Genomic DNA, 19,724 nt, shown 5'->3' with positions numbered 1-19,724 from the left:
CTAAGCACTAAGTCTGAATAACACCGGCATAAAGCCTGCTAGCCACTAAGCCTGAATAACACCGGCACTAAGCCTAAATCACACCTAATTCAAATATATATTATGATTCCAAATTTAGTAACAATATGAAATAGAACTAAAAGATTAAATCTTTAACAAGAATTTAATATAACCATGCATATCCATAAAATGAACTTACCAGAATTCGAAAGATGGATTTGACTCTTGATGTAAATTGTAATTTAACTCAACTAATTAATTCCATAACCTCAATTTTCAATTTCAAACTAATTTACATATTAATGTAAAATTACTAAATAACCCTAAATAATTTATCTTATAATCAAACTAAATCCCCAAATCTTTTAACCTAAAATTTCATAATTTTTCATTACGAACAGTAGCTAATTTTTACAAGCCTATAACAACTCATATCTAAAAAATTTCACATTTATAACCATGAATTTTTACTCTTTTAACAAATAAACCCTATACCTTAAAATCATAGAAATTCATTTGATAAAACTTGTCTATTTAACAACCAAACTCAATAATCTATCAACTAAATTCAAAACACATTCAAACTCTATCATGCCAAGTCCTGAAACTTTTAACAACTTTACAAATTTAACCACAAGCTAGCTAGATTAAGCTAATACAAGCTTAAAAATATAAAAATCACCAAAAACAGGTAAAAAATAGCTTACATGAAAAGATTAAAAAACAAAGCAAAGCTTTGAGTTCCCCCAACAATGGCATTCGACCAAAGAAAAGAAAAGCATGAAAAAGATAGATTTTCATCTTTTGTCTAATTTAGTTTTTTAACTAATTATTAAAATAACCTTTAAAATTAATGAAATTTTCCAAATAACCAAGTCAACACCACCCATTATAATTAATACGGTCTATCTACTAATATGGTCCACCACTTCATTATTTTTTATCTATTTAATTCCTTTACCTATTAGAAACTAACATTTACAATTTTTACAATTTAATCATTTTTAGTTTATTAACCATCTAAACTTCAGAATTTCTAAGTTGAACGTTAATATGACTTCAATGTAATCATATAGACATTAAATAAACATCACAATATTAGTTCACTCGTCGGAATTATGATCCTAAAACCAATTTTTCTGACACTACTGAAAACGGGCTGTTATAACTCTTCCCCTCTTAATAAATTTTCGTCCTTGAAAATCTTACTAAAAAATAGATTCGAAAATTGCACTTTTATAGTCTCTTCAGGTTATTAAGTAGCTTCCTCAACTCCGTGACGATGCTAGAAAACTTTAACTAAAGATATGCTTTTATTTCTCAATTCTTTAATTTCCTGAGCCAGAATTCTAACCGGTTCCTCAATATAAGACATATTTGACTGAATTTCTATATCTCCGGGTGAAATTACATGTGAAGGGTCAGATCGATACCGTCGTAACATCGATACATGAAATGCATTGTAAATTTTATCTAATTCAGACGATAAGCCCAAAGGATAAGCTACCGGTCCAATTCTCTCAATGATCTCATATGATCTAATAAATTATGGACTAAGCTTCCCTTTTCGACCAAAACGAAGAACTTTCTTCCAGGGTAATACTTTTAAAAATACTTTCTCACCTACTTGAAATTCAATGTCTTTTCTTTTCAAATCAGCATAAGATTTCTAACGGTTGGTAGCAGCTTTCAAACTATTTCGAATCACCTTGACCTTTTCCTCATTTTCACGGATTAAATTAGTACTGAAAAGATTTTTCTCACTCAATTCAGTCCAATATAAAGGAGTTCTACACTTCTGACCATACAAAGCTTCGTTCGGCGTCATTGTAATGCTCGAATGATAACTATTGTTATACGCAAATTCAACTAAAGGAATAAAATTTTCCCAACTACCTTCGAATTCTAGAACGCAACAATGAAGCATATCTTCAAGTACCTGAATTTATCGTTCAGATTGAACATTGGTTTGCAAATGGAAGGTCGTGTTGAAATGTAATCTAGTGCCTAAAGCTTCCTGTAGTTTACTCTAAAATCGAGAAGTAAAACACGAATCTCGATCCGAGATAATAGATATTGGCACCCCATAAAGTCTAACAATCTCAGCAACGTACAGTTGTGCCAACTTTTCGAGTGAAAAATCTGTCCAAATAGGTATAAAGTGTGTTGATTTAGTTAAGAGATCAACAATAACCAAGATGACATCTTTCTTCTGCGGAAATAATGGAAGTCCTGAAACAAAATCAATAATAACCCATTCCCATTTTCACTCTGGAATCATAACAGGCTGAAGTAATCCCAAAGGTACCTGATGCTCAGCTTTTATTTGTTGACAAATCAAATATTTAGATACAAATTCTGAAATTTCACATTTCATACTTGTCCACCAATACATTTGCTTCAAATCACTATCCATTTTGTTACTGCTAGGATGTATCGAGTAACTATTGTTGTGGGCTTCTTACAAAATCTTAAATTTAACTTTGGAATTTCTCGGTACATAGATTCTATTTTGAAAGCACAAGCTAACATCAAAACTAAGATGAAATTCTGAATTAGATGTCTTTTCTATTTGTTCTCGCTTACTAATAAGTTCAGAATCATTTTTTTGATCTACACAAATCTGTTGTAAAAACATCGGTTTAGCTTTTAATTCAGCTATAGGACCATCTTAAATCAATGTCAATCGAGGATTCAAATCTCATAAAGCAAATGAAGATTTTCTACGCTGACGCAAGTTTAATTCTTTTTGTAACATCAAATACATCAGACTTTTGTGGTCTGTAAAAATGTAGCATTTTTCCTCATACAAATAGTGACACCAAATACTTCAGACTTTTGTGATCTGTAAAACTCTGTTGACACCTTTCAGTCCATTCAAACTTAACATTTTTCTATAGTAACTTCGTTAAAGGTAAAAAATTCATCGAGAACCCTTTTACAAATTTTCGATAGTACCCGGCCAAACCTAGAAAGCTTCTAATTTTAATGATATTTTTCAGAGGCTTCCAATCTAAAAGGGTAGATATCTTACCTTGATCCACTCAAATGTCATCAGCCGATACAACGTGACCCAAAAATCCAACTTCTTGAAGCCAAAACTCGCATTTACTGAATTTTACGTACAACTATTTCTCACGTAGAATTTGCAGTATTAATCTCAAATGATGAGTGTGTTCCACTTTATCTTGAGAATAAATTAGAATATCATCGATAAAGGTTACAACAGGAGTATTCGTTAGCCCAAATGGCATAACTAAAAATTCATAATGTCCATAACGAGTTCTGAATGCAATTTTCAGTATGTTGACATCTTTCACTCGTAAATGATAATAACCATATCGAAGATCAATTTTTGAAAATGTTGTGCCTCCTTTCAGTTGATCAAACAAATCATCAATACGAGGCAGCGTATATTTGTTCTTTATCGTGTTTTGTTCAACTGTCGATAGTCAATACATAATCTCATTTTCCCGTCTTTCTTTTTAATAAATAATACCAGTGCACCCCAAGATGATACACTCGGTCGGATAAAACCCCTGTCTGTTAGCTCTTGCAACTATGCTTTAAGTTCCTTTGGAGCCATTTGATAAGGAGCAATTGAAATTGGAGTAGTACTAGGTGCTAACCCATTAACAAATTCAACTTCTCGCTCTGGAGGTAAACTTGGTAATTCTTCAGGAAAAACATCTGAGAATTCACATACTTTTGATACTTGATCCACCTTTTTCTCTAGCACTCTAGACTCCAGAATGTATGCTAAAAATGCATCATAACCTTTCCAAACTAGTTTCTACGCCTTCACTGCCGAGATCATACCCAAAATACCATCGGTTTTATCAGATCTAATAGAAATTATCTCACCATCAGGACATCTCAAATCAACTCTTTTTCATCGATAATTAATCACCGCATCATGTACATTCAACTAGTTCATTCCCAAAATGGCGTAAAAGTCATTGAAAGGTAAAAGCATTAAATCGACGGGAAAGTTGTAACCTTGAATTTTCAGTGGACATTGCTTGCATACCAAGTCAACTATAACACTGTGAGCTAAAGGATTAGTGACTTTGACAACACAATCAGTGGACTCGACAGGTAAATTCTTTGTTGTCACTAATATAGTGCATATATACAAATGTGTTGACCCCAGGTCAATTAATGCATACACAAAAACATTAAAGAGGGGAAAGGTATCATCAATGATGTCGGGAGCCAAGGCCTCCTCTCGTGCATGGATAACATAGGTTCTGGCAGGAGCTCCAGCTTTAGGTTTATTCGACTTGACTTTAGCTCCACTACGGTGAATTCCAATTGAATTGTTATTTCCAGGATGTCAACCCCATGTAGTAGTAGTTACAAATTTTGCATTTTGATCTTTATTAGGCTCATTTCGATTCGAGCAATCCCTTTTAAGGTGATCAGGGGATCCATATATAAAACATGTCCCATCATTAACCCTGCATACTCCAAAATGATATCGACCGTATTGTTTGTACTCCGTCCTGTTGGTATTTCGCACACTGACCGTACTAGCCACTAAAGGAGTTAGAGATTTCATGCCACTCTTCTTCAAACGATCCCTTCTCGAGAACTCTGATGGTGCTAATAATCTATCATTGGATTCCCTTAACTTTTTTTTGTGGAGAACCAGAGAAAGTTTTAGGTCTAATGCGTTTTCCAAAGTCGCGTGTTTTCGCCTCATTTCGTCTTTTGCTAGCACAAATTTCTTCCATGTTTTGGGCTCGATCAAATAGAATCACAAACTCATAGATCTCCATGGATCTAACTAACATTTTGATTTCATCATTCAATCCATCTTCGAAACATACACATGTCTTCTTCCGTAGGTACAACCTCAAGAGCATATTTGCTAAGCTGCATAAACTGTCTCTCGTACTCGGCCATAGTTCTATTTCCTTGCTTCAGTTCAAGAAATTCTTTCTTCTTTCGCTCTAGATATCGCTTACTAAGATACTTCTTACGAAACTCAGATTAAAAGAAATCCCAGTTGACACTTTCATTCGGTACCACTAACATTAATGCGGCCCACCACTGAAATGCCTCTTCTTTTAGCAATGACCTCGTGCACCGAAAACAATCCTCTGGAGAACACAACATTTCATCGGACACCCTCTAAGTATGTTCTAACCAATACTGGGCCTTGGTTGGGTCATCACCCATATTACCACAAAAGTCTATGGCACCACATTTTCTAACTTTATTGATAGTAATTCTCGGAACATTTTGTTGAGTTGAACTTTGAGGATGAAGCGAAATAGGTTGTTGAATTGTTGAATTTACCTTTAAATATGCCTCATGCATATCGTGCATCATACGGAGGAAAGCATTCAATGCCATACCTTGTAATCCGGTCTCATTTTGATACTACCCCCATCTATAGTTGGAATAAAACTTTCTACCTCGTCAAAATCTGCTCGATTAGATCCGGATGACATCTTTCATAGATATATGAAAACATTTAAAAAAATCAATAGTAATCATACTACCATCGATTAATAAGTGGCATTTATTTATAGACTCAATACATGTTACGTTCAGTTTGAGAACTGACTAAATCGTAGCTCTGATACCACTAAATGTAAAACCCCTAACTAACTAACGACACTAGATTTTGGATTACTATGTATTATGAGGAATTTACCAACAGTTAACCTTACATATAATTTATATTTCTAAGTAAATATTAATAATAAATCACATTCAATTTAAGTCAAACATGATTTTACGGGCCTTAAACCAAGCTTACTAGGCCCTAAACATAATTTGGAAATATTCTAGGGTCAATTAGAAACAAACCAAAAAAATTAGGAAGAAGTTAAAAATTTTGGAAACAAGTGTCACACGGCCGTGTTATCAAGCCGTGTGACACAAGCCAACCCGTGTGGCCAAAACATGGCCGTGTGTCTACCATAAAATGCCCATGTGGGAAACCGACATACTCGTGTTTGTAAACCGTGCAACTCACTGATTAGGGCCACACGGTCGTGTCCTAGCCGTGTGTATATTCGAAAAAGGCCGCACGATAGTGTTGCAGACCTTGTCTCAAACCGTGTAAATCACTATTTTGGGACACACGGTCCTATCGTAGGCCGTGTGCCAGGCCGTGTGAAACTCGCACCTGAAACTTAAAAGACACACAGTGTGTGAAACCCTAAACCCTAAAACAAAACTCAAAATAACTACCAAGATATGGATGATAGTGTGTGAACTCTCAAACTGGTCTAACCGACGACACGATTCCAAGAGACCTACAAAATAAAATCAACCTAATAAGCTTAACATAGCTTAGTAAGTTCGAAAATTAACCTAATTACTTCACATTTCAATTTAAAGTTTAATAAAATATCAATAGACTAAACAACTTGGTACACCAGTACAAAGCCTGCTTGGCGTTAAGCCTGAATAACACCAATGCTGAGCCTGCTAGGAACTAAGCTTAAATAACACTGGCAAAAAGCCTACTAGGCACTAAGCCTGAATAACACCGGCACGAAGCCTGCTAGGCACTAAGCTTGAGTAACATCGGCATAAAGCCTTCTAGGCATTAAGCCTGAATAACACCGGCACTAAGCCTAAATAACATTGGCACAAAGCCTGCTAGGCATTAAGCTTGAATAACACCTAATTTGAATATATATTACGATTTAATATTTTAATAACAATACAAAATAGAAGTAAAAGATTAAATCCTTAACAAGGAATTTAATATAACCATGCATATACATAAAATGAATTTACTAGAATTCAGCAATTGTGGATACGCGACTACGTCTACTCAACGGTCTTCTCTTTTTCTCGATTAATGATCAACGTATTTAACTATTGATCTAAATTGTAATTTAAATCAAACAATTAATGCCATAACCTTAATTTTCCATTTCAAACTAATTTACATATTAATGTAAAATTACTAAATTACCCCAATAACTTATCTTATAATCAAATTAAATCCCCAAATCTTTTAACCCGAAATTTCGTAATTTTTGTCACCACAATAATAGTTTATTTTACTAGTCTCAAACAACTCATATCTAAAAATTTCTCATATATAACCATGAATTTTACTCTTTTAACAAATAAATCCATATACCTTAAAATCATAAAATTTCATTTGACAAAACTTGCCTATTTAACAACCAAACTTAATAATCTATCAACTAAATTCAAAACACATTCAAATTTTATCATGGAAAGTCCCTAAAATTTTAGAAACCTTACAAATTTACCCTCGGGCTAGCTAGATTAAGCTAATACGAACTCAAAAACATAAAAATCACCAAAAATGGGTAATAAATAGCTTACATGCAAAGATTCAAAAAAAAGAAAAGCTTTGAGTTGCCCCAACAATGGCATTCGGCCAAAGAAAAGAAAAACATGAAAAAGATTATAGATTTTCATCTTTTGTCTAATTTAGTTTTTAACTAATTACTAAAATAACCTTTAAAATTAATGAAATTTTACAAATAACCAAGTCAACACCACCCATTATAACTAATATGGTTTATTTACTAATATGGTCTACTACTTCATTATTCTTTATCTATTTAATTCCTTTACCTATTAGAAACTAACATTTACAATTTTTACGATTTAATCCTTTTTAGTTTATTAACCATCTAAACTTCAAAATTTCTAAGTTAAACGTTAATACGATTTTAATGTAATGCTATAGACATTAAATAAACATCACAATATTAGCTCACTCGTTAGAACTGTGGTCCCAAACCACTTTTTTCGGCACTATTAAAAATGGGTTGTTACAAAGATGACTCATTTATGGTGCATAATGTGATCGGTGTTCAGTTAATGGTTTTACACTCAAGGTATTCTAGTTAAGTAACTTCCCAAGAAGCTATGCTTAAGTTAGAATGATGGTCAAATGTTAAATGATTATTAGTATGTGTGAATGCCTAAGAAATTATGTTAATTTACTAATTTGATGGAAATTCATGTTCTTACTAATTGGTCAAGATTGCCCCAAGATGACTTGATTCAATGGGTATAGGAATTATCATTGCATCGACTTACAAATGTTTTCAAGGTTTAATGTAAGACTCATGGATCATCTTAATGTGTATTGTAACTGCAAAATGTTTTCAAATATTTGCTTAATACCAAGATATTAATGAATGAATATTTTATTTTTAGTTCGAAAATGGAACCTACTCCTTTATTAAATATACTCACTAAGAACAAACTGAACGGAAATAACTATAAGGAATTGAGAAGGAACTTTATGATTATCCTAAGCTGTGAGAAACTAAAAATAGTCCTTGATAATAAATGCCCTTCAACCACTCAAGCTAAGCCCTTGATAATTAAACAAGCGTGACTAGTACCCTTTATAAGCAACTAGAGAGCTGTAAGATTACCGAAGTGATTCTAAAAAAACTAGAAGACATGTTCGGAGGCCAAGCTGCCTTGGCTTGACATTCAACTATTACTAGTTTGATGAATATCCAACAAAAGCCCAACAGTCCGATTAAAGACAATATGATTAATCTTAGGGGATACCTTACCGAGGCCACAAATAATGAGGTCAATATTGACCTAAACACGCAAATTGAAATGGTGTTCAAAAGCTTGTCCAAGGATTTTACAGGATTTCAAGTCGCATATAACCTTGGGACCAAGAATTTGACCCTTACACAACTCATGAATGGCGATCAACCGATCCTTAAAGAACAAGCAAACCTAGGCATTGCTTCTTCCTCTAAAGGGAAGGGAAAGTACGCTAAGAGAAACAAGGCTAAGTTCTCTAGGCCACCTTAAGTGGAAAGGAAAAAACCAAGAAGCCTATAGACTTATCTAAGTCTAAGTGTTTCTTCTACAACAAGAAAGAGAAGTTCAAGGTAAACTGTAAAGAGTGAAATGATTACCTGGTCACTAAAGCCAAAGGTATGGATCTCTTTATAATAGAAGCTTGTTTAGTGGAAGATTTAATAGACTAATGGGTCATCGATTCTAAAGCCACTAATTATGTATGTGTTTCTCTACAAGGGTTTAAGGAGATGAAAGATCTTAGAGATAAGAGACTATCATTGCAGACCGAAATGGGACAACTGTGGCAGCTGAAGTAGTGGGAGATGTACATATTTACTTTAATAATTTTAGGAATATTATTTTGAAAGACGTTTTTTATGTATCAAGTTTCAAAAGAAACTTGGTTTCTATTACATGTTTATATAACAATAGCATAATCGTGACTTTTAATAATAATATTGCAATATTTAGAAATCGTAAACTTATATGTAATGATTGATTGTCAAATAATATCCATTTTATCAAACCAAATATGTACACATTGTTTGAAAATGAAATTTTGAATAACAGACTTAAAACTTCTCAATCTAATGAGGCGTACCTTTGGCATTTGAGACTTGGTCATATTAATCAAGAAAAATCACTAGACTTGTGAAAGATAAAACTTTAGGTTTGCTTAAAGAAGTTGATCTTCCACAATGCGAATCTTGCTTGGAAGGTAAGATTACTAAGCAATATTTTAATACAAAAGGGACGACGGCTGTGAAACCATTAAAACTTGTGCACATTGACTTATGTCACCCCATGAACGTTAGTGCAAGATGTGGTTATGAGTATTATGTAACCTTTATTGATGATGATTCCAAATATGGGTTTGTGTACCTAATTCACTACAAGAGTGACACCTTTGATAACTTTAAAGAGTTTAGTTTAAAAATGGATAAATAACTAGGTTTACTCATTAAGACACTTCGGTCTGATCGAGGTGGAGAATATTTATTAGATGAGTTCTTAGTGCATCTCAAAGAGAATTAGATTCTATCTCAGTTAACCTCATCAGACACACCACAATAGAATGGTATGGCAAATAAAAGAAATCAATCATTGTTTGACATGGTTCACTCAATATTAAGTTATTCAAAATTGTTAATCTCCTTTTGAGGATATTCATTTCAAACAACTTGTTATATTCTAAATGGTGTACCAGCTAAGGCAGCATTTAAAACTTCATACAAATTATGGCATGACAGGAAACCAAGTCTAAATCATTTAAGGATTTGACGATGCCCGACCCACGTATTGGATAAAGATGCGAGAAAATTGGATTCACAGATAGAATTGTGCATATTTTTAAGATATCCAAAAGGAACAAAGGTTGGTTTATTTTAAAACCCGAAAGAGCAAATAATGATAGTGCCAACTCATGCTACTTTCCTTGAATAAAGTTACATAAATAACTTCAAACCTCAAAGTAAAGAAAAACTTAAGGAACTTTCGAGAAATACACACAGCCCTATAGAAATGGTTCCAGAACCAACTCCTAATAGTAGACCGGTAAACAATCAGAAACATACGGTGCTTTATCACAGTGGGAAGGTCTCTCGCAAGCCTGATTTTTTCCAATCTGGCGGAAGTGTTTTAAATACTAAGTCTTTCGAATAGGAAGATGATGACCCACTTACATATGATGAAGCGATACAAAGTATTGATTCCAAGCTCTGGGGAATAGCTATGAAAGTTGAGTGGATTTTATAGATTCCAACTCAGTTTGGGAACTTATAGACTTACTAAAAAAGATAAAACTCATAAGGTGTAAGTGGATCTACAAGAAGAAAAGAAATGCAGATGGAAAGGTGGAAACTTATAAGACCAGACTTGTAGCAAAAGGTTATACTCAGAAATAAGGTATCGATTACGAAGAAACCTTCTCTCTGATTGTCACACTTTGTTATCCATTACGGTGGCTCTCAATTACGAGATTCGGAAAATAGATGTCAAGATAGCATTTTTGAATGACTATATTGAAGAGAACATCTATATGATGAACCCCACCGAATATATAGCTAAAGGAAATGAGCATAAAGTTTGCAAACTACTTAGATCCGTATATGAGCTTAAGCAAGCATCCCACCCATGGCATCAAAGATTTGATCAAGCAATCAAGACTTTTGGATTTGAGTAAAGTGTAGATGAACCTTATGTTTATAAATGTATTAGGGATGGAAATATTATTGATGGTCACTAAACTAACTTTAATTACGACAAAGGCAAGCGCACCTATCAAATAATAGTAAAGCTATGGTGAGTAGGGAATATTGCATCCACGAGGACTAAAAGTACTAGTAATTACCATTTTTCTATTATTTAGCTGATAAATTGAAGTGATGGTTTTTCATCTAAATTTACTAATCTAATTTAACTACAAACGCAACAGAGAATGAAATGGGAAAATAATAGAGAACAACCAATGAGAAAGACAATACCCAGGAAAGAATCCACCTAGACTTCACCTATTATTCTGAATATGAATTAAATGATTTATTCACTTGTGTCTTGATCCGTAAAAATCCCTAAATTATGTTAATATCTCTTTCGAGAGTAAAAACAACAGAATCTAGGTTGATTAATTTAAATCTCTTTCTAATTAAAACCCCTATTGTCTCATTAACTCGATCTATGGATTCCCCTATTAGATTTGACTCTAATCCGGTATATTTATGTCGTCCTATTTCTAGGATTGCATGCAACTCTACTCAATTATGCTATATCTACTCTTAAACCGGGACTTTTGCTCCACTAAAATAAGCACATTAAACATGAATCAATATCCTGATAATATTAAAACACGAATTAAGCATACATAATTGAGAACAAGAATCAAGTATTTATCATGTAATTCAGAAATTAAATAATGAGATTCATCATAGGTTTCATCTTCCTTAGGTATCTAGGGAATTTAGTTCATAATCTAAAATGAAAACATCTCAAAGACAGAAAAACCACAAGACATAAATAAATTCAATAAAACTTCAAAAGAAGCTAAAGGAGATTTTCAATCTTGAAGGAGATCCGCTTCTGAGTTGGCTCTGATGGTGTTCGTCGAGTAATTTCTTCAATCTTCTCTGAGTCCTCTCTTAGATCTTCTTCTAATTGATATTTATAGACTTTAGAGTGCTCAAAATCCTAAAAATTGGGTTTTTTTGCGTGTTTGGGAAACAGGGAGCGATATCGACATGGGTTGGCACATAGGCGTGTGGCCAGCCCGTGTGGATCCTGGAAATAGTTCTATTCATTTGATTTTGGCTCATTTTTCGTTCTTTTCACTCCCAAATGGTCTCCTTATATAAACATGAATTTAAAGGATTAGGAACATCAAATTCACTAATTTACATCATTAATCATTTAAAAATGCATTAAGAATGGGATAAAAATATGTTGTTTTTATAGCTTATCAAATATCCCCACACTTAAGTGTTTTCTTCTCCTCAAGCAAAATCCTCAACTCACAATTAAAATTAATATTACTCAACTCATAATTCTCCTCAATGATGTTTTCATCATAATTCACAAATAATCATACATTGATAATTCAACTAAAAGAGCACTACAGATTCAAACAATCCAAGTCGAACATTTTTAAAGCATGGAAACATAGGTATTTCCCCTTATCTAAGTAATTACCTTTAATTCAAAATCGACAAGAATCGACATCCTCACTAAATATTCATTCAAATCACTCAAAGTGTTTAAAGTTCAAGAATAAGCACTCAATAGTCAAACATGAAAAGTCATTACCATAAGCTTGCATGAAAATCAAATCTCCACCATGATAAAATGAGATGATACACAAATCAAAAGGTTTTTAAGAGGTTATAATGAGGCTTAGGTTAAGGGTGCGGAGAAAGGCTGAAAAAATTGGTTAAAATCGAGATCAAACTGATAAATTACCAAACTAGAAAAATAAACAAATGCTAAATTAAAAACAATTATATCAATCGAAAACCATTCAAGCATAAAAACGAGCTTTTTCTCAAAATATTAATTCAACTTTTCAAGCTCAATCAACATAGAACTAAATAATAATCAATATTTTTTTCAATTTTTTTTTACAATAAGAAATAATTCAGCAAATTAAACAACGGGGCTTAATTAGACAATTAACCAAATCAAATCTCGATAAAAAGGAGTCAATAAAATAGGAAAAACTCTCAACGAGCAAAAAAGAGAGTTATGGGTTAACATTAATTGGTAAATCAAGAAATGATGTGTTAGGCTCAGAGGGGTTCACTAAGGGTTAATTATTTAAGTAGGCTTTTTATGGGGTAAGTGGGTTAAAACCTGAGTGCCTTTATCATCTCAGTATATCAACTCAAAACTGTGGTCTCGATATGCATAATCGAAGCAAGTTCTAGAATAAAAAATCAAATTGACACACTTATAACCAATAATAAAACCGAGCAAGAAAAATGTATGCTCTAAAAGCTCAAAATCTCACAAAAAATTTATGGTTTTGATGTCAAAATTGTAAATTTAAAACTTCAAGGTAATACCTCAATTCAGGAAAACAACCTAAAATTTTTAATTACGAAAATAAACTTATCATGTTTGATTCTCTCATGTCTTAAAGTTTAAAACAACCAATACACAATTATCGATAAATTAATCTAAAAACATATCAAAAAATTAAAATTGATAAAAATTCATTCTAATAGAAGTATGAGAAAAGTACTTAAACACAATACATAATTTAGGGATTTTCTAATAATTATATATATAACCTCCCCACACTTAAGATGTACATTGTCCTCAATGTACAAACATATATAATCACAGTATAAACAGAATAACATAAAACAGAGGGAAAACTGAAACTGCCTTGAATATTGGATGAAATTCCCAGAATAGTGAAAAGCGGAATTGTAGTCAAATCTAAATGTAGAGTATGATTCCTAGCAAACTAATAAGAAAATAAACACAAATAGTGAAGAAAATTAAGGGATTAAAACTCAATTAGAGACAACCATCAAAATAAAAATATAGTTCAAAAGATAAAAACGGAATAAGTCTAAGAAAATAACAATAAAAATAAAAATAAAACAAATAGACTCAATGGTCCTCATCATCAAAAGCATCGGTGTCATGAGTCGTCGGAGCTGATGAGGAGATATGGAGATGCTGACAGATCTGTTACAATGTCGCATCAATACTGTCAAACCTCTGAAAGCAGTGCTGCTCAAAGCGAGTGAACCGTTCAGAGAGGTTTGCTAAAGTAGCAGCAGAAGGAGGACGGTGACTCGAAGGTGGAGGATGAGGTGGATCCTAATGATGCAAAGGGATATCAACAGTGAAGTCCTCGGGTTAATTTTGAGAGTCAGAATGAAATAATCAGTACAGAGGAGGATCTACTCCATGAAGCCACTCGATCCTCATCATATGTGTCATGCTCGAGATTTCCTGTGAGGACAACTAGCCTGTGAGTGTAAGCATAAAGGATTGCTCCAGTGTGTCGAGGAGACAGAAGTGTCGAGCAAGTCGAGTCACATAAGGGCCTAAACAGATAGGACCCTTCCTATTGCGGTTTGTCTGATGGCGGAAAGTGAGGGCGATGAAGTAGGATAAATAAAAAATATGCTCGGTGGCCATACTCTATAAAAAATAAGCATCGGTAGTACTAACGACTTTGGTGCTCTCTCTCCTACCAGTCAAAGTATAAGCTAAAAGGGCATGAATATACCGTAAAGTTAGAGGGAGAGAAGTCACCTTCGAGCGAATCACATCATAGGGGGTCATACTCGCCGTAAGATTTGTCCAACAACTAGCTGGCGAGTAGTGAATGTGGCGATGTAAGCAGAGAAAGTTCTCGACACTCATAAACTCCTCAGTGTATAGTCCCGTAGCAACGCCAAACTCAGGGACACTCATATGGCGCACCAAGCCACCGAGTCTGAAGGTGATGGTGCCTAGCTCGTCATGAGTCATCATCGCATGCTGTAGAGTAAAGGTCGAGCAAAACTCCAAAGTCAGCTCCACGTAAGTGGGCTTGATGATGGAAAAAAATCGGTCCTACGGGGCTGTGGCAATAAAGGCTCGAACAAGATCAGCTAGCTGGACCTGCTCCAAAGTGGCCCAATCAGTACATTGGCCTAAGCCGAGTGGTCACACTCAAAGTAGCTGAAATAAGTCCTCCTGAGGAACTGCTGAAAATCGAAGATAAAGGTGTTGGGCCTCGTAGAAGGCGCTCAAGAAGGAGGTTGCATCAAGGGTCTTCCATTTTTTCGAAGCGGGGACGGTGACCTTGGACTTACTACGAGTGTTTTTCATGGTATGCTTGAAAAAGAAAAGAATTTATCAATAAATAAAGCATCACCAATTATGCAAACAAAGGTTTAGCACGTAAAATCCAAGTAGTCCAAATAGCAAATTATTTCTAAAACAATATGGACGAAGATCCAAACATGCAAAACCTATATAGTGAAGCTATTATGAATCAAAGTGAAGAAAACAATAAAGAAAAATAATTAAAAAAATAACGAAATCAGAACTAAAAGACAAATCATGGCATGCTTTTAATAAAAATAATAACAAAAGTAAGAAGAATAAAAGAATAATAAAATATATAATAACCTAAATAGACAAACCATATTAGACATAAAAGCAATAACCAATATTAAAACACAAATTTAAGGGAGCAGTGAAGAAAAATATAAGCAAATTATATAAAAAAACACAAAAGAAGCAGAATAATCAAATAGAATAAACTAAGAAAGAAACTAAAGAAAATAACAATTTGAATAAGAATAAATAAAAATTAGAAACAAAAAATAATAAGAAGAAAAATAAAGTAAAATAAAATAAAATAGAGAATTAAAAATGGAAAAATTAGGGAGGATCGATGGCAGTAGGAGCGATGGTCAGAATGAAGGGCGTGCATGGTGGTCGGGGTGTAAGACTGGCGCGCAATGAAGTCGAGAGAAAGCCAAGGGAGAGGAGAAGGGAGGGCCTCTGTGGAGGTCAGGGGAAAGATTAGGAGAAGGGGCTGGGGTGCGCAGAGAAAGGAAAAGGTAGGGAAATGAGAGGGGATGTGTGGTGGAGCGAAGAGACGAGGCGGGCGGCTTGGGTGAGGGAGAGGGACAATGAAGCAAGGGAAGGAAAAAGGGGGATGAGAAGGGGTGGTTCGTGCATCGTTCGATGGTGGCTACGTGGTAGTGCGGAGGAAATGGAAGAAGGGAAAAAGAAAGAAGAAGGGGGGTCAGGTTAAGTGAAGGAAGGAGAAGGCTGAGAGAGGGAGTGGAACAAACGACGACGGTGGCCGAAAGGGAGTGGGTTTGGGTCAAGGAAAGTCAGCGGCTAGGGTTGAAGAAGGGAGGAAGAAGACAAACTTAGAAAAAAATAAATTAAGGTTTGCTTTAAAAAGAGCAACACGGTCGTATGTTGGGCCACACGCCCATGTGGTTCTCTCCAGCTCGTTTGCGATTTAAAAACACCAGTCCAGTCTTCATATGGCCTCGGACATACCCGTGTGTCCAGGCCGTGTGGTACACACTGTTGTGTCGCATCGCCATGTGTAACCTCCTTCGCTTCTCCCATGCCTGTGTGAACTCCCACACACCCGTGTGGCTCAGTCGTGTCTCACACACGGCCGTGTGCCTTGCCCATGTAACTCTCTGACTTGATTTTAAAATAAAAAATTAGCTCCAGGTTTCACACGGCCTAGGACATGCCCGTGTGTCTAGGTCTTGTAGTCCACACAATCGTGTCACATGCCCGTGTGGACCTTTTTTAAGCCATGTCTCTTCCGATTTTTGAAAAAATTAAGTCCCAGGATCTAAATAGCCAAGGACACGTCCATGTGTCCAGGCTGTGTAACTCACTGTCGAATCTTTTTTTGTGCACACGGCCTGGGATACGCTCGTGTGTCTAGGCTGTGTGGGTCAAAAAAGATTAGAAGTGTTAACACTCGGGTTGCCTCTCGAGAAGTGCTTATTTAAAGTCTAAGCTCGACTTCCTTGTATTCGCACAGTCACGATGGTTCGCAGAGTCAAAACTCCTCTTTGTCGCTATCAATTCTATTATCAAGATAAGGTTTAATTTGAGTATTATTTACCTTAAATGTGCCTAATTCAGAATGAGTTACCTCGATTGTACTGTATGGGAAGACATTTAGTACCGTAAAAGGATTTGCTCCGTTTGTATTAAGCTCTGTGTGACAATACGTGGATCTATTTTATCTAAAAGTACCTTGTCTCCAACCCTAAATGGGTTTGTTCCATCCACATGCTCATCATGGCATCGTTTTGGTTCTGCATCGTGTATTCTTAGTTTTTTTTTACACGTGTCTGCCATTCGTCTAGTTCATCGATCTGTAGCATTCGTTCTTCATGAGTTGTTTTGTTTCTGTCACATGGACTGGAACGTGGCTCAATTACATTTTTTTGAGGGATTTCATGCAAAGAATTTGGAGCCACAAGGTTACTCATATTAACAGAACTCGTATAATCATCTTGATCACTAGATGTCTTAACAGAATCACGAGCTTGGAGTGTAATCATGTCATTACCTACACGAAGTATTAATTCACCTGTACCAACATCAATAATAGTTCTGGCAGTTGCTAAAAAGGGTCGTCCTAAAATTAAAGGTATGTCACTATCCTCATCCATGTCTAAAACAACAAAATCAACTGGGAATATGAATATCAATTTTCACAAGTACGTCTTCAATAATGCCCCTAGGAAATCTAATGGTTCTGTCTACTAATTGAATACTCATCCTAGTTTGTTTGGGTTTCCCAGGACATAATTGCTTAAACATTTTATAGGGCATGAGATTAATACTAGCCCCTAAATCAGCCAAAGCATTATTAACATTTAAACTACAAATTAGACAAGGAATAGTAAAACTCCCTGAATCTTTCAATTTGTAAGGTAGTTTATTTTGCAATATGGCCGAGCAACTTGCGTTTAGCTCCACATGCGACGAATCATCTAACTTCCATTTGTTTTCCAAAAGCTCATTGAAAAATTTAACGGAATTGGGCATCTGCGAAAGAGCTTCAATAAACGGTAAGTTAATATGTAATTTTTTCAAAAGTTTAAGAAATTTACCAAATTGTTCGTTTGTGTGGTCTTTCTTTGTTGCATTTGGATATGGAACTCGAGGTTTATATTCCTTACCAATCGGCTTTTGCTTATTGTGGCTTACCTCATCCTTACCATTACTTACCATAATTACTTGTTTCAGTTCTAGTTCACATTCAACTAACCCTTCTTCAGCTCGTATAGTAATTGCTTGAAGCTGCTCTCTTGGGTTAGTTTCGGTATTGCTAGGCAAGCTACCTTGTGGTCGTTTTGAGATTAGTTTAGCAAGTTGACCGATTTGGTTCTCGAGCCCTTGAATCGATGCTTGCTGATTTTTAAGCGTTGATTTAGTGTTTTGAAAGCAGGTTTCTGACACTGAGATAAACTTCGTCAACATCTCCTCAAGGTTTGGCTTCTTCTCTTGCTGGTAAGGTTGTTGTTGAAAGCTTGGAAGGGGTTGTGCTCTCTGATTTCCTTGACCACCCCAAGAGAAATTAGGATGGTTCCTCCAACCTGCATTATAGGTGTTACCGTAAGGATTATTTTGAGGCCTAGAATTATTACCCATATAGTTGATTTGCTCGTTCTTTGTATTAGGACTGTAGGGTAAATATTCTGGATTGTTCATTCATCCTCCATTCGTATCGCACTGCATCACCAGATGTACATGCATAGAACCATATAAACCATCAATTTCTTTTTATTTAAAATTTCTACCTGATTCGATAAAATGGTGACCGCATCTAAGTAAAAAAACCAGCTGCTTTCATCGGATTCGTTCTAATTACTTGCCACTGATAATTATTCAATGGCATCTCCTTTATAAATTCATAAGCCGTTTCAGGTGTTTTATTGTTAAGTGTACCACCAGTTGTTGCATCGATCAACTGCCTAGTTGAGGGGTTCAAACCATTATAGAAGGTTTGAACCTGAAGCCATAAAGGTAACTCATGGTAAGGGCACCTTCTCAATAAATCCTTATACCTCTCCTATGCATCATCTAGGGTTTCTAAGTCGATCTAAATGAAGGAAGAGATATCATTCCTTAACTTGGCTGTATTAGCCGGTGGAAAGTACTTAAGTAGGAATTTTTCAGTCATTTGATCCCATGTGGTAATGGAACCTCAAGGTAAAGAATTTAACCATTGTTTGTCTTTGTTCCTCAATGAGAAAGGGAACAACCGTAGGCGAATGGCATCTTCAGACACACCATTTATCTTGAAAGTATCACATACTTCCAGAAAATTAGCCAAATGAGTATTTGGATCTTCGTCTTACAAACCATCGAACTAAACAAATTGTTGTATCATATGAATAGTGTTCGGCTTCAGTTCAAAATTATTCGCAGCAATGGTGGGTCTCACAATACTCAATTCAGCCCCAGTTAGAGTGGGCTTGGCATAATCGTACATAGTACGAGGAGCAGGATCTGGATTTGCCGCAACTGCAAGAGGTAACTAGTTATTCTGATTATCACCTATCTCCTCAGTAGTAATAATAACATCCTTTTGCTTGTCTACTATACTTTGTCGACTCTACCTTGCTTCTCTATAATTTCTACAAGCAGTACTTTCAATTTTGTTGTCAAATAATAGTGGTCCTGACGGATTTCTTCTAGTAATAAACTAAAGGAACCTGCTAGAAGCAAATAAAACAAAAATTAAACTAAAAACAAAAATAAAATGTAATAAAACTAAATGACTAAATTAATAAAAATAGAGTGTTCCTAATATTTTAGTCCCCAGCAACGACGCCAAAAACTTGATAGTCACTAAACTAACTATAATTACGACAAAGGCAAGCGCACCTATCGAACAATAGTAAAGTTATGGTGAGTAGGGAATATCGTATCCACGAGGA

General features: G+C 35.0%; 1 non-coding gene across 1 annotated transcript; it reads left to right on the top strand.

Annotated features, from left to right (window-relative positions):
* The first annotated feature begins 18,809 nt into the window (after window positions 1–18,809).
* LOC128032721 (small nucleolar RNA R71) lies at window positions 18,810–18,916 on the top strand. Its single transcript, XR_008189012.1, has one exon. It is a non-coding gene; the product is annotated as a small nucleolar RNA R71 (small nucleolar RNA).
* The last annotated feature ends 808 nt before the right edge of the window (window positions 18,917–19,724 follow it).

Source organism: Gossypium raimondii, chromosome 1 (assembly GCF_025698545.1).
Source record: "Gossypium raimondii isolate GPD5lz chromosome 1, ASM2569854v1, whole genome shotgun sequence".
Taxonomy (NCBI): Eukaryota; Viridiplantae; Streptophyta; class Magnoliopsida; order Malvales; family Malvaceae; genus Gossypium; species Gossypium raimondii.
This window is presented reverse-complemented; position numbering and strand designations above follow the sequence as displayed.